The sequence below is a fragment of the Panulirus ornatus genome, chromosome 18, assembly GCF_036320965.1.
Source record: "Panulirus ornatus isolate Po-2019 chromosome 18, ASM3632096v1, whole genome shotgun sequence".
Lineage (NCBI taxonomy): Eukaryota > Metazoa > Arthropoda > Malacostraca > Decapoda > Palinuridae > Panulirus > Panulirus ornatus.
The window spans coordinates 44,391,208-44,408,369 of record NC_092241.1 but is presented as its reverse complement, the minus strand read 5'-3'; the positions used below and the strand labels follow the sequence as shown (position 1 = coordinate 44,408,369).

General features: G+C 39.1%; 1 protein-coding gene across 2 annotated transcripts in view; it reads left to right on the top strand.

The window, feature by feature from the left end:
* Positions 1–4,949: 4,949 nt before the first annotated feature.
* The window catches only part of LOC139755042 (uncharacterized), a 49,752-nt gene continuing 37,539 nt past the window's right edge, over positions 4,950–17,162 (top strand). Inside the window, exon 1 of one of the 2 annotated variants that reach the window (XM_071673011.1) lies at positions 4,950–5,096. The gene's annotated coding sequence lies outside the window, so the exon portion shown is untranslated. The remainder of the gene's footprint in view (positions 5,097–17,162) is intronic. The other variant, XM_071673013.1, reaches the window with a different exon arrangement.

Genomic DNA, 17,162 nt, shown 5'->3' with positions numbered 1-17,162 from the left:
AATGCATTCCGCTAGTCATTAGACACCTCACCATAATCCATATATACAATGAAAATTCTAATTAACAAAAACAACACAGTCACCTTCTTTCTTAAAAACTCAAGAGAAATACCATCCATTCAGTTGCCTTGCCACATTGCCATATTTCATCGTATGCAAGGCTTTCACCACCTAATCTCTTTCACCAAACCACTTGCCATGACTTTCTCTTGCTCCAACTCCTCTTCACCTCATCACCACCTGTTATTGCTTCCCGATTTGCCCACTTCACCGATGTGCCTATTGGTTTACTTGTCCTCACAGTATCAACTTTATCCCAAAACTTGATCTTCCTTCAGTATGCAGATAATCGCTCACCCCCACTATCATTTATCATCCTTTTCAACTCCTGCACCTTCCTTTTGACCTTCTGCTGCTTTCTTTTGTATATCTCCCGCTCACTCTCACTCCTTCCTTGTATCACCAGCATACATTTCTTTTTTCTTTCACTCACAACTTGATTTTGTTAAACCACATCTCACTACCCTTTTCCACTTACCTACCTCCCATTTCGGAATGCCATACACTTCTCTCGCACATTTCATCATTGTTTCCCTAAATACTTCCCATTCCTCACCCACTCCCTAAGCTTTATTCATCTTCACCATATGTCATTCTACACTCGTCTCTATTGGTATCTCTTCACATGCGCCTCTTGTTCAGGCTTACTTACTCTCTTCACTCTCTTCACATGCGCTTCTTTTTCAAGCTACTTACTCACTTCATTCCCTTCACATGCGCCTCTCTTTCGAGCTTACTCTCTTCACTCTCTTCTCACCTACTCATTCTGTTCACTCTCTTCTCACCTACTTACTCTCTTCACTCTCTTCTCACCTACTTACTCTCTTCACTCTCTTCTCACCTACTTACTCTCTTCACTATCTTCTCACCTACTTACTCTCTTCACTATCTTCTCACCTACTTACTCTCTTCACTATCTTCTCACCTACTTACTCTCTTCACTCTCTTCTCACCTACTTACTCTCTTCACTATCTTCTCACCTATCAGACCTGTAACATTTCGTCTTTTCCAAAAGGCTCTGCAATACTGCCCCCCTCACCTCTTTCTTACTCAGTGTGTAATCATGTACGTCCCTCAGTGTGTAATCATGCACGTCCCTCAGTGTGTAATCATGCACGTCCCTCAGTGTGTAATCATGCACGTCCCTCAGTGTGTAATCATGCACGTCCCTCAGTGTGTAATCATGCACGTCCCTCAGTGTGTAATTATGCACGTCCCTCAGTGTGTAATTATGCACGTCCCTCAGTGTGTAATTATGCACGTCCCTCAGTGTGTAATCATGCACGTCCCTCAGTGTGTAATTATGCACGTCCCTCAGTGTGTAATCATGCACGTCCCTCAGTGTGTAATCATGCACGTCCCTCAGTGTGTAATTATGCACGTCCCTCAGTGTGTAATCATGCACGTTCCTCAGTGTGTAATCATGCACGTCCCTCAGTGTGTAATTATGCACGTCCCTCAGTGTGTAATCATGCACGTCCCTCAGTGTGTAATCATGCACGTCCCTCAGTGTGTAATTATGCACGTCCCTCAGTGTGTAATCATGCACGTTCCTCAGTGTGTAATCATGCACGTCCCTCAGTGTGTAATCATGCACGTCCCTCAGTGTGTAATTATGCACGTCCCTCAGTGTGTAATCATGCACGTCCCTCAGTGTGTAATCATGCACGTCCCTCAGTGTGTAATTATGCACGTCCCTCAGTGTGTAATCATGCACGTCCCTCCTTTTAAACCAGGTATTCCTAATTAAGTCCTTTTTTCAGCTCAATTCTCCACAAGATGTTCACCATGTCCATTCGCCCCCGTGAATATTCTAAGCCTCCCATTTATACCATCAACTGCTACCCTAACCTCTTTCGCACTCAAATCACCCAATAGAAATAACCAAACTCTTGCATCAAAACTGCCTACACATTCAGCTGCTTCTAAAACAGTCGCCTCTTTTCATCATCCTTCTCGTGAGCAGGTGCATAAGCACTGATGATCACCCGTCTCTCATAATCCACCTTCAGTTTTACCCACATAAGCCTTGGGTTCGTTTCCTAACATTCACTTATCCTCACAACAAATGTGGCAGGAATGCGATCTTTTCCTTAGCGCTCGCCGTCTCATTAACCAATGACTAATTAACTATATCAAAGACATTCCTAAACCATCCTTTACCCTTGAGTTATGTTCATTCACAACCAGAACATCCCAAGTCCCGTTCCTCAAACATACTACTTGCTTCTCCCTCTCTTATCTTGGTTACATCTAAACACATTTAGACACCCAGTGTGAGCCTTCGTGGAGGATGAGCACTCCTTGCTTGACACCTTATTTCCGATTCCACTTTTAGAAACTGAAATGAAAGAAGAGGAGGACTCTCTCTCTCTCTCTCTCTCTCTCTCTCTCTCTCTCTCTCTCTCTCTCTCTCTCTCTCTCTCTCTCTCTCTCTCTCTCTCTCTCTCTCTCCCACTTAATCCCTTCTACGATACACAAGTAATACGTGGGAAGGCTTCTGAAAATCTCACTACATATGTATGTTTGAAGAAAATCGAGATTATATCAGAACTTATTCCTTCCCCGTAATGTTGTCTGTTGACCTTGAACTTTCACCCGGAGCGTCCAAGATCAGTCAATATCTATCCACGTTCTTAACATGGGGAACACATACATATAAGTCTAAATACATCCAAAAGTCAGTTATGTGCAGATAATCAGTCTATTGTGTCTGTGGTACAAGTTTGGTACCCATCCATCCAGTCATGAGCTAGTGAGTATAAGCATTTGGAAAAATATTGATGCACGATTTTGCAACCTTAACCTGTAACCAAAGGTCCAACTGTTACTCAGGTGTATTACTTTGCAATATCCACAACCTACGTTTGATCAGTATCCATCCATATAGGCATAAGATGTGTATACAGTAAGTGAGTAGAATACAAAGGATCCAGTGACCTTTAATCCCAGGTTTTAAGAAAATATAATGTAGATCCATGTTGTATTTGTTAGTATAGTCCACATCAAGTGACCTAGACTGTGGTGTAACAAGTTTCTAGAACCAAAATATTCATGTCACCATCGGAGGACCCCATGTCACCATCGGAGGACCCCATGTCACCATCGGAGGACCCCATGTCACCATCGGAGGACCCCATATCACCATCGGAGGACCCCATGTCAATCGGAGGACCCCATGTCACCATCGGAGGACCCCTAGAATTATCAGGATATGGTTTGATTTTAGGGGAAAGAGTCTCCTAACCTTAAAAGGTTTGCAGATCATCAGAACTTGTGATGACAACGAAAATGGATCTCAGTTTCATTACTTTCTAGGTTGTGGTAAAGGGGCTAACGGGTTATATATACTTCTTTCTAGCGCTCTTACATTTCCGTATCAATTGCTCTTCATCTTTGTATTTCATTTTCCCTTTCATCATGATCTATGCCCTAGTCTTCTGTCGTCGATACCCGGAATACAGCATAGTACAGGGATTCAGCCTCCAGATCATGTCTTATTAAAAAGACCCCAGAGTTGCATGGTTCATCTGGACTACACAACGATACATCCTTATCACTTGGCTTATCGTTTTCTGTGCTGCTCGTTCTCAGCCTTGAAGCTCGTCCAAAACATTCAGTTATTACATCTTTGCTCTCCTTTTAGAGAATGTATTACTGGATTATTTCTCTTCTCAATATCGTAAGAAGTGCTTAAATGTAAGCTTTCTACTTTAATTCCGAGTTTCTTTAGTTTCTTTCCATTCATACAGCCGATAGAACATGTGCGACATGCAATAACTGCAATACAACTTTTCTAATGATAATGATAATAATAATAACAATAATAATAATAATAATAATAATTATAATAATAATAATAATAATAATAATAATAATGATAATAATAATAATAATAATAATAATAATAATAATAATAATAATAATAATAATGATAATAATAATAATAATAATAATAATAATAATAATGATAATAATAATAATAATAATAATAATAATAATAATAATAATAATAATAATAATAATGATAATAATAATAATAATAATAATAATAATAATAATAATAATAATAATAATAATAATAATGATAATGATAATAATAATAATAATGATAATAATAATAATGATAATAATAATAATAATAATAATAATAATGATAATAATAATAATAATAATGATAATAATGATAATGATAATAACAACATGACTCGATTCTAAGCGAAGCAATACAATACACAAATTCGTTTAATGAAACACTACAATAACCTTAAATTCGTTTAATGAAACAACAAACTTAAATCCATTTAATAAGTTTTTACTTTCAAACGTTTTTCTCCATCAATAAGAACATAAAACTCCCGGAACAAAATGAAATGGATTTTGAGTACAAATTAACATAATGAGGTGGCAGGAGCCAGCAGGTGGAACCATTCACAGTGAGGCGAAAGAACATGTTGCTTGGCGTGGCCTGGCCTGAGACACGGCCACCTGGCCACTAGCGCTTGGCGTGGTCCTGGCCTGGGACACGGCCACCTGGCCTCCAGCGCTTGGCCCGGCCTGGCCTGGGACACGGCCACCTGGCCTCCAGCGCTTGCAAGTGACTGCTACTTATGTTATCACAGACTCAGTACCCCGATATAACGAACCTTGACGGTCTCCTAGTGGTTCTCTAGAAAGATGTCCATTGTAAGGATCACGGAGGGATAGCAGGATGTTAAACAGTACTGAGAGAACGCCCAGGCGTTGGGGAAACCTAACGGAGAGAATGTATGCGGCCGCCTCATAGGTTGTTGTGGCTGGAGGGGTCGGTGGGTCAGCTGGGCAGCCTGAGCCCCGCCTGGGTGGGAACGGACGACCTCCACCAACGTTGGTGTCGTGTCTTGTAAACACTGGTGTTCTTTCCTCAGTGCAGACCACTATCACCCACGACTCTCACGTGACAACATCCCCTTGCCGCCCGTCACTCCAACTGCTGATACTAACACACACACACACACACACAAGAGGTGAACCCATTATCCAGTCCTACCAATTGGTAAGCAGGTGACTTTATATGTGCAGATTCAAACAAGTCTTGATTTGGACTGTTACATTTCAGTGTTTCTGGTCTTCAGTCATTTCAGTGTTCCTGGTCTTCAGTCATTTCAGTGTCCCTGGTCTTCAGTCATTTCAGTGTCCCTGGTCATCAGTCTCGAATGACAAGGATAAACTGATTTTCTGATTCGTCTTGAGATATGAAAGTATGAAGACGGATATATCAATGATTTTTATTAAACTTAAGCGAGATAATGAGGCTGTTCTTCGTCTCTTCCTGGCGCTACCGCCAATTGACAGTCCCCTGTCCACCACGTCGTCCCAGTTCTCTCAATTCCGTGCGTGCCTGTCACACTTCTCGCATGCTCAGGTCCCGATAACTCAAAGCCTCCTTCTTGCTCAACCCAAGTCTGGCATGATGATACTCTTAAATCAAGAGAGAGCAGAAAGTTCTATCATTAACATCACACTGATCATAATGTTTGGTGTACGTTATTGTGGTTTACCTTAAACTGTTGTACTTTACTCTGGTATGCATGAAACTGGTGCACGTCATCCTGAAGTAAATGAAGCAGTTGTACGTTACACTAGTGTATGTGAAACTTGTAAGTTACCCTGGTATACGTGAAACTGTTGTACGTTATCATGATATGCGAAAGTAATGTACGTTATCCTGGTGTACATTATTCTGGTATACGTGAAACTTTTACTTTATCCTTGTGTACATGAAGCTAATGTACGTTACCCTGATGTACAAGAAACTGGTGTACATCATCCTGGTATACGTGAAACGTACGTTATCATGATATACATGAAACAAATGTGCATTATCCTGCTGTACAAGAACGTGTATATTTTCCTGTTATACAAAACTTTAATGTTATTCTGGTGCACATGAAACTGGTATACGTCATCTTGGATTATATGAAACTGGTATACATTATTCTGGTGTAGGTGAAACTATTGTACGTTATTCTGGTGTACATGAAACGTGTACGTTACCAAGGTGAGCATGAAACTGATGTATGTTATCCTGGTGTATATAAAACTGGTGTACGTTTTCCTAGTGTACGTGAAACTGTCTTACCCTATCCTGGTGTAATGAAACTGTTGTATGTTATCCTGGGGTACAAGAAACTGGTTTACGTGAAACTTGTACATTACCATGCTGTGCATAAAACACGTACATATCCTGATGTACATGAAACTTGTAAGTTATCCTGGTATACATGAAACTTGAAAGTTATTCTGGAGTATATGAAACGTGTACAGTACCCTGGTTTATATGAAACTGTTGTAAGTTATCCTGGTGTACATGATATTTGCGCGTTATCCCGGTGTACAGGAACGTTGCAAGTCACCCTGGTGTTAATGAAACTGGTATACCTTATCCTAAGTATATGAAACTGGTGTACATTGTATACATGAAACTGTTGCACGTTATCCTGGTGTGCATTGTCCTGGTATGCGTAAAACTGTTGTATGTTACTCTGGTGGACATGAAAGTGCTCTACGTTACCTTGGAGTGCATAAACCTGGTTCGTATTTTCCTGGTGAATATGAAACTGGTGTACGTTTCCTAGTACTGGTGAAACTGTTGTACGTTAACCTAGTGTACGTGAAATTAGCGTTCGCTATCTTGGTGCACGGGAAACTTGTACGAAATCCTGGTGTACATGGAAGTGGTGTATGTTGTCATAGAGTACATGAAACTGGTTTACCTTATCCTGGTGTACGTGGAACTGTTGTACGTTATTCTGATATGCATAAAACTTGTGTACGTTATCCTAGTGTACATGGGTGTAGTATGAGTTATCCCAGCGTACGTGAAACTTGTACGTTCCCTGGTGTACGTGAAACTGTTGTGCGTTATCCAGGTGTACATGAAACTGGAGTATGTTATCCAGGGGTTTATGAAACTGTTGTACGTTTATGTATATGAAACTGTTGTATGTTACCCTAATGTATATGTAACTGTTTATATTATCCTGTTGTATATGAAACGTGTGCGTTTTCCTACTGTGCGTGGAACCTCTGTACGTTATCCTGGTGTACATAAATAGGTGGACGTTCTCTTTATATTAATGAAACTGTTATACATTATCCTGGTGTGCATGAAACTGATGTATGTTACCATGATTACATAAGAAGAGTTAACGCTATCATGTTGTACGTGAAACTGTTGTACGTTATTCTGGTGAACGTGAATCTATTGCACGTTACCTTAGTGTACAGTGAATTTGTGTAAGTTATGCTGGCAGATATGAAACTGGTGTATGTTTTTCTGGTGTACGCGAAACTACTGTACGTCAGCCAAATGTACATGAAATTGGTGTACATTATCTTGATGTACGTGAAAATTGTATGTTACTGTGGTGTACATATATCTGGTATATGTTATCATGGAAAACATAAAACTGATGTATATTATCCCGGTGTACGTGAAGTTGTACGTTTTCCTGGTGCACATAAAAGCAGTGTACGTTATCTTTGTGTATGTGAAAGTGGTGTAAGTTACCCTGGCGTATGTGAAACTGTTGAACGTTACTCTAGTGCACGTGAAACTGTTGTGTGTTACCCTGGTGTGCATAGGTCAAGTGTACTTTATCCTGGTGTACATGAGACTAATGCACGGTACCGTAGTCTACACGAAACCGGTGTAAGTTTTCCTGGAGTACACGAAACTGGTTTACGTTTGTACATGAATATGGTATAAGCTATCCTGGTGTACGTGGAATTATTGTACGTTACCCTGGTGTACATGAGACTTGTGCGTTATCTTAGTGTACGTGAAAATAGTGTGCGTATCCTTGTGTGCATAAAACTGTTGTACGTTATCTTAGTTTACCTGAAAATGGTACAAATTAAGCTGGTGTACATAAGACATATACGACTTTCTGGACTACATGTAACTGGTGTACGTTATCTTGATGTTCATGAAATTAGTGCACTTTACCCTGGTGCACAGGAAACTGGTGTACGGTATCCTGAAGTTCATGAAACATGTAGGGTATCCTAGTGTACGTACAACAGATGTACATTATCCTGGTTTGCATTAAAATGGTACGTTATCCTCGTGTACATGAAACTGTTGCACGTTATTCTGGAGTGCATGAAACTGGTGTGCACCCAAATAAAGATTATTGGCACTCTTACAGCATGATACACTATGCCACAACCAGGATAACGTTAAAACGTTTCATGTACATTAGGTTAACTTACACCATTCCCACGTAAACTAGGGAAACGTACAACATTTTCATGCAAATAAGGATAACGTATACCATTTTCACGTACATCAAGATAGCTTGCAACAATTTCATTTACTCCTAGATTACGTACATCAATTTCGCGTGCACCAGGATAATGTACACTAATTTCATGAACATCAGGATACAGTACACCAGTTACATGTAGTCCACAAAGACGTATATGTCTTATGTACACCAGATTAATTTGCCCCATCTTCAGGTGATTACATGATAATAAATAATTTCAACAGAATGAAGCAAGAAACAATGTCACAGTCTGATCAGAAACTGAAATGTCTCCTCTTAACAGATTTAAACAACGAAGCCACGAGACGAAAATTTTTGAAAAAATAGCTGGTGCACTACCGTGCGCGGTGGCCTTGTGCCAATACCTTTGTTGCTTGTGACTGATCACGAACCACATTAATTCTTCACGATCCACATTAACCACCACGCCAATGATCACAAGAACACCACAGTAGTAACTATTCTTTGCTAACGAGGGACAACAAGTCGGGGTTTTGTATATAAGAGTTGACCGATCGTGTGGCGGCCAGGCTAGTCAACCGCGTGATAGGAAATGTAAACTCGTTTCACCACAAGTTATTTGATTTCTAGTGCTGTCAATTGGTAGTTAAGGAACCCGCTGCTGGTAGGAAAGTTTAATATACCTGGTGTGGATGCACATGATAGTCTGGAGTAATGTGTAAGTTGGGACGCCATAACCAGTCTCGTGTGGTGATCGCTGCGCGTCTTCTCTCAGGTTTTCATCTCGTCCAACACATCAATGATTCGAAATAAACATTACGATTCCTACTTTTCACTTCGAAGCTCAACCCAATGTAGGTTGAACCAGTCTCGTGTTCAACATGTTCGACATATTGTATTCAGATAACAAACTTCCTGTGGTAAATGTCTTTACCAACACTTATGTGGTCTCACGATTTTAACTACCAATCACCTCCGCGTGGACCCACCCCCTCATCTTACATGGTTGTCGTACTAAAGAATTATCATACCTCGTTTCGTAACTCTTCCTGCTTCATGAATATGCCAGTAATGTGCCTAATGTTACATCACTAGTACGATACACAAATATTCCGTGTTCTGTGTGCATGTGGTGTTGTATTACTGGATGTTTATATACTTTCCATCATCTACACTTCATAATGATGTGGGTTTATGTCGTTGCATCTCATATCGTAAGAAATCTTGAAATGGGACCTCGACTTTTTGGTTGCCATGCAGACATTAATACAGATTGTGGGTTTGATTATTATATCACAGAGTGCAATGCTAAGCAGTTTACATTAGAAGACAGACAGCAAGAGGCCTGATTGGCCCACGACTGGGTTGTCTGAAAAGAAAAGATTAACTTGACAAGAAAAATCTAATTCCACTCAGTACTTTTATAAGCTATCACCGACTCCCCGCAGCTGCACAGTAAATCTCTAGTGTCCCCGTTACCGCTGTCGTTTATACGTTCATTTATGGCATTTTTATCAAAGTATACCTGAATTTATATAATAATTGTCTAGGCTTTTGAAATTATTTATAGTTTAAGCATTCACTCCGTCTGACGGTAATTCATTCCAGTGTTCAACACACCTATAGGAAAAGTAGTTTTTTCCCACGTCCGCACTACATCTTTTAGCTTTGAGTTTTATTCCAATTGTCCTGCTAACCGTATTTTCTTGTATTTCGAAAAGATGTTCGTGATTCATTTTATCGAAGATGTGCAAAATGTTCAATACTTTGATAAAGTAGCCACGAAGTCTACGTTTTTTAAAGGATGAGATCCGATCGTTTTAGCGTCTCTTCGTGTGCCAGATTTATAAAGGATAGACTCAACCTTGTCGCGTCTTTGTACTTGCTCTAATTTTTCTTCGTCTTTTTTATAGTTTGGGGACCAAAACTGGACTGCATATTCAAGGTGTGGTCTTACTAGAGAATCTTAAAGTGTGAGAATAGTTTCTGGCGTCTTGTAATCTATGTTCCTGGCTATGAAACCTAACATTTGGTTACTTTTTTACTTGCTGCTTGACACTGTTTAGTGTATTTCAGATTGTTGCTAATGACAACTCCAAGGTCCTTTCCTTCATTTACTTTAGTTAAAGAGTTCCCGAGTAGTTTGTAGTCGTAACGTATATTCTTGTCTCCAGAGTGTCACTAGTCTACATTAAACTCATTTATATCTGTCTGACCACTCAGCTAGTAAGTTAAGATATTTGAATCATTTTGCAGTCCTGTGTGCTTACAGCTTTACCTTTGGAGATATGAGGCCGAGTTCTAGGTCATATATGCATATTCTGAAAAGAACTGGGCCGATGACCGATCCCTGTGGCACACCACTTGTTACGTCTAGCTAATCTGAGGCTTCGCCGTTTACCATACGCCGCTTTCTTCCTGTAAGTCAGTCTCTGATCCACGTACAGAGTTCTTCACCGATTCCCTGTGCTTTGAGTTTATGCAAGTCTCTAGTGAGGTGTTTTATGAAAGCCTCTCGGAAATCTAAATATACTACATCAGACGGTAATTTTTCGTCCCAATTCTGATAAGTAACATTAAAGAATTCCAGCAAAATCGTCAGGCAGGATCTTCTATACCGGAGACCATGTTGGTTGTCCGATATAATTTTGTGTTCTAGAAACGTGACAATTTTATCTCGTTAATATCTTAACCATCATTTTACCTAACACTGACGTAAGGCTAATTGGACGGTCGTTAAAGGAACACTTTTTGTCTCTTTTTTATATATATGTAGGAGTAACATTTCCTAGTTTCCAGTCAATTGTCACCTGACCATCCTATAGAGATTTGTTGAATATTTTTGTTATGGGGTATATCAGCTGTCTCCTGACTTCCTTTAAAAATCTTGGAGCTAAGTTATCTGGGCCGCTGGATTTGTTAGGATATAATTGGTCCAGATATTTAAGTACTTCAGAGCTCTTTATTTCTCTAACCTTCAACTCTTCTTCAGATCCTTCACACATTTTCATTAGTTGCGGTATTCGAGATGTTTCTTCAACTGGAAATATGGACATTAAGGAATAATTTGGTATGGTGGCCATTTCCTTGTCGTCAGTAGTTAGTGTATCATGCTCGTTTCGAAATGGTCCAATTCCTTCTTCTACTGACTTCCTCTGTGTTATATGTTTGAAGAATTCTTTAATATCACTCCTAGCTTAATATCACTCCTAGCTTTCAATAATATCACTCCTAGCTGAATATCACTCCTAGCTTAATATCACTCCTAGCTGAATATCACTCCTAGCTTAATATCACTCCTAGCTTTCAATAATATCACTCCTAGCTGAATATCACTCCTAGCTTAATATCACTCCTAGCTTAATATCACTCCTAGCTTAATATCACTCCTAGCTTAATATCACTCCTAGCTTAATACCACTCCTAGCTTTCAATAATATCACTCCTAGCTTAATATCACTCCTAGCTTAATATCACTCCTAGCTTTCAATAATATCACTCCTAGCTTAATATCACTCCAAGCTTAATATCACTCCTAGCTTTCAATAATACCACTCCTAGCTTAATATCACTCCTAGCTTAATATCACTCCTAGCTTAATATCACTCCTAGCTTAATATCACTCCTAGCTTTCAATAATATCACTCCTAGCTTAATATCACTCCTAGCTTAATATCACTCCTAGCTTCAATAATATCACTCCTAGCTTAATATCACTCCTAGCTTAATATCACTCCTAGCTTTCAACAATATCACTCCTAGCTTAATATCACTCCTAGCTTAATATCACTCCTAGCTTAATATCACTCCTAGCTTTCAAGGATATTCTTTTTTCTACGTCGCGTTTACCTCGTCTTCTGACCTTCTTACACTCTCTTTGGATTTTGATTAATTTCTGGCGATTTTCATCTGTTCCCATTGACTTTAATTTTTGTTTTCTTCTTTTGACGAATCAGCTTTTCTATTCTCCTATTTATCCATGATGGTTTTAAAATATTGCAAGTTCTCTTTATGATTCGTGGAATATGTTTATTTTCAATCTCGAGTAGTGTGTTTTTAGAATTATTCCACAGTTCCTTTACTGCGAATTTCGAGTCTGATGTTTTCAAAATTTACGCCTGTATTCTGGGATCAAGAATTATTTGTCATTTATTTCATAATCTAAATTTATCTCTGATCTGATCATACTGTGATCGCTGTTTGACAAACTCTCGCCAACTTCACAAGAGTTGATTAAGTTTGTGTCACTGGTGAGGATATGACCAAGAATGTTTTTACCTCATTTTTTTTTTTTTTAATTAACTGTTCTACAAAACTGTCTTCAGTTAGTTCCATTCGTCTCGTTCCCTCTCGGTCACCTGTTAACGTGTTCCAGTATATGTTTGGACTGTTGAGTTCTCCTACTATTATGATATCGTCGTCGTCCTTCTGCTTAGGTTTGTAAATAACACCGAGATGTAGTCTGCTTTTGAACTTGTCGGTAATGTCAGTATAAAAAGAGTCGTAAGTATGTGTGTGTGTCTCTACTTTGCTTATCTTAATAACACTTAGATTGTTATCAACGTAGATCAAAACTCCACCATCTTCCCTGTATAAGCGATCTTCAGTAAACAGTTTGTATCTGGGTATTGCTAAGTGTTTATTCTCAGAGTTTACCCACGTTTCTGAGATTGCAATAATGTTTATTTTTCAATAACTGCATAGGATACAAGTTCATCACGTTTCGTAATGATGCTTCGGGCATTTGTGTATATTAAACTTACCTTCCTTGGAGCTGATGTCTGGACTGGATTTGCAATTTCAATGTCGGTATGCGTGTGCAGGAGCGGGAGAGAGACGGTTCGCCACATTTGTCTGACCCTCCCCGCACTGGACCTTACCAGAATCATTTCTAAAAATTACCTGAGAGTTGACCTGTAGCCGTGATAACCCACTACTTATACTGCAGAGTTGACCCTAACTGCCTCTACTTGACCCTTCTTTGCTAATCCCTCTGTCTGTGAGGTTACCGCTACTAGCCGAGGATCCCTACCGCCAAGGTCCCATCCATCATCTACTTTGATCCTCAGATCCCGTTCACACTCACATTTCCCCCGCACCGACCTATCCCTCATAGCTACTCCCTCACCCTCGAGGCCTCACACTCCTAGTTCCTTCGTTAGCTCAACCGAGATTTGCTTTCCTGAGTAGTTTATCTTTATCAAAAAAAAAGGACTGATGTTCTCATCCAGTACTCTGACATGGCGGGCTTTCCCAGTTTCATATAAGTGAAGGCCATACCCAGCGTGCAGAGATCCATCATGACTACAATGGTCCCACAGGTCTATACTAAACACAATATCCTCCTGCCTACAGAGAGCTTTGATTCTTCTGTTTATCGCCAGCATTCTACTGAGGGTGCATGAAGCGACGTCATGCCTTGGCAACAATCCCCATGTTATTAGCTTTCGTGCTAACACATCGTATTGTCATTATTAACTATTGAATACAACATTGGCTGCTGAACCCATCATATTACTTCCACACACACACACACACACACACACACACACACACACACACACAGGGGTACCAACCACAGCAGTAATCGGCGTGGCGCTTATCAGAGCCAAGGATGCAGAATAATATCTTAGCAGATGTACGTTATCCTGAAACTGTTGTATGTTATCCTGGTGTACATGAAACTGTTGTATATTATCCTGGTGTACATGAAACTGTTGTATATTATCCTGGTGTACATGAAACTGTTGTATATTATCCTTGTGTACGTGAAACTGTTGTATGTTATCCTGGTATACATGAAACTTGTATGTAATCCTGGTGTACATGAAACTGTTGTATGTTATTCTGGTATACATGAAACTTGTATGTTATCCTGGTGTACATGAAACTTGTACGTTAGCCTGGTGTACATGAAACTGTTGTATGTTATCTGGTGTACATGAAACTTGTATGTTATCCTGGTGTACATGAAACTTGTACGTTATTCTGGTGTACATAAAACTGTTGTATATCATCCTGGTGTACATGAAACTTGTGCATTATCCTGGTGTACATGAAACTGCTGTATGTTATCCTGGTGTACATGAAACTGTTGTATGTTATTCTGGTTACATGAAACTTGTATATTATCCTGGTGTACATGAAACTTGCACGTTATCCTGGTGTACATGAAACTGTTGTATGTTATCCTAGCGTACATGAAACTGTTGTATGTTATTCTGGTGTACATGAAACTTGTATATCATCCTGGTGTACATGAAACTTGTATTTTATCCTGGTGTACATGAAACTGTTGTAAGTATTCCCGGTGTACATGAAACTTGTACGTTATCCTGGAGTACATGAAACTGTTGTATGTTATCCTGGTTTACAAGAAACTTGTACGTTATCTTGATGTACATGAAACTGTTGTATGTTATCCTGGTGTACATGAAGCTTGTACGTTATCCTGGTATACATGAAACTTGTATATCAACCTGGCGTACATGAAACTTGTACGTTGTCCTGATGTACGTGAAACCGTTGTATGTTATCCTGATGTACATGAAACTGTTGTATGTTATCCTGATGTACATGAAACTTGTATGCTGTCCTGGTGTACATGAAACTGTTGTATGTAATCCTGGTGTACATGAAACTTGTACGTTATCCTGGTGGACATGAAACCGTTGTATGTTATCCTGATTTGCAAGAAACTTGTACGTTATCTTGATGTACATGAAACTGTTGTATGTTATCCTGGTGTACATGAAACTGTTGTATGTTATCCTGGTGTACATGAAACTTGTACGTTATCCTGGTATACATGAAACTTGTAAATTAACCTGGCGTACATGAAACTTGTACGTTATCCTGGAGTACATGAAACTGTTGTATATTATACTGGTGTACATGAAACTGTTGTATGTTATTCTGGTGTATATGAAACTGTTGTATGTAATCCTGGTGTGCATGAAACTTGTATGTTATCCTGGCGTACATGAAACTGTTGTATGTTATCCTAGTGTACATGAAACTGTTGTATATTATCCTGGTGTACTTGGAACTGTTGTATGTTATCCTGGTGTACATGAAACTTGTACGTTATCTTGATGTACATGAAACTGTTGTATGTAATCCTGGTGTACATGAAACCTGTACGTTATCCTGGTGCATATGAAACTTGTACATTATCCTGGTGTACATGAAACTGTTGTATGTTATTCTAGTGTGCATGAAACTTGTATGTTATCCTGTTGTAAATGAAACTTGTACGTTATCCTGGTGTACTTGAAACTGTTGTATATTAACCTGGTGTATATGAAACTTGTACGTTATCCTGGTGTACATGAAACTGTTGTATATCATCCTGGTGTACATGAAACTGTTGTATGTTATTCTGGTGTACATGAAACTTGTATGTTATCCTGGTGTACATGAAACTTGTATGTTATCCAGGTCTACATGAAACTGTTGTATGTTATCCTGGCGTACGTGAAACTGTTGTATGTTACCCTGGTGTACATGAAACTTGTATGTTATCCTGGTGTACATGAAACTTGTACGTTATCCTGGTGTACATGAAATTTGTACGTTATCCTGGTGTACATGAAACTTGTACGTTATCCTGGTGTACATGAAACTGTTGTATGTTATCCTGGTGTACAGGAAACTTGTACGTTATCCTGATGTACATGAAACTGTTGTATGTATTCCTGGTGTACATGAAACTTGTACGTTATCCTGGTGTACATGAAACTGTTGTATATCATCCTGGTATACAGGAAACTGTTGTCTGTTATCCTGGTGTACATGAAACTTGTGTGTTATCCTGGTGTGCATGAAACTGTTGTATGTTATCCTGGCGTACATGAAACTGTTGTATGTTATCCTGGTGTACATGAAACTTGCATGTTATCCTGGTGTACATGAAACTTGTACGTTATCCTGGTGTACACGAAACTTGTACGTTATGCTGGTGTACATGAAACTGTTGTATGTAATCCTGGTGTATATGAAACCTGTACGTTATCCTGATGTACATGAAACTGTTGTATGTTATCCTGGTTTACAGGAAACTTGTACGTTATCTTGATGTACATGAAACTGTTGTATGTTATCCTGGTGTACATGAAACGTGTACGTTATCCTGGTATACATGAAACTTGTATGTTAACCTGGCGTACATGAAACCTGTACTTTATCCTGGTGTACATGAAACTGTTGTATATTATCCTGGTGTACATGAGACTGTTGTATGTTATTCTGGTGTATATGAAACTATTGTATGTTATCCTCGTGTACATGAAACTTGTATGTTATCCTGGTATACATGAAACTGTTGTATGTTATCCTGGTGTACATGAAACTGTTGTATGTTATCCTGATGTACATGAAACTTGTAAGTTATCCTGGTGTACATGAAACTTGTACGTTATCCCGGTGTACTTGAAACTGTTGTATGTAATCCTGGTGTACATGAAACTTGTACGTTTTCCTGGTGTACATGAAACTTGTATGTTATCCTGGTGTACATGAAACTGTTGTATGTAATCCTGGTGTACATGAAACTTGTACGTTATCCTGGTGTACATGAAACTTGTATGTTATCCTGGTTTACAAGAAATTTGTACGTTATCTTGATGTACATGAAACTTGTATGTTATCCTGGTGTACATGAAGCTTGTATGTTATCCTGTTGTACATAAAACTTGTATGTTATCCTGGTGCACATGAAACTGTTATATGTTATACTGGTGTACATCAAACTTGTACGTTGTCCTGGTGTACATGGAACTGTTGTATGTTATCCTGATGTACAGGAAACTTGTACGTTATCCTGATGT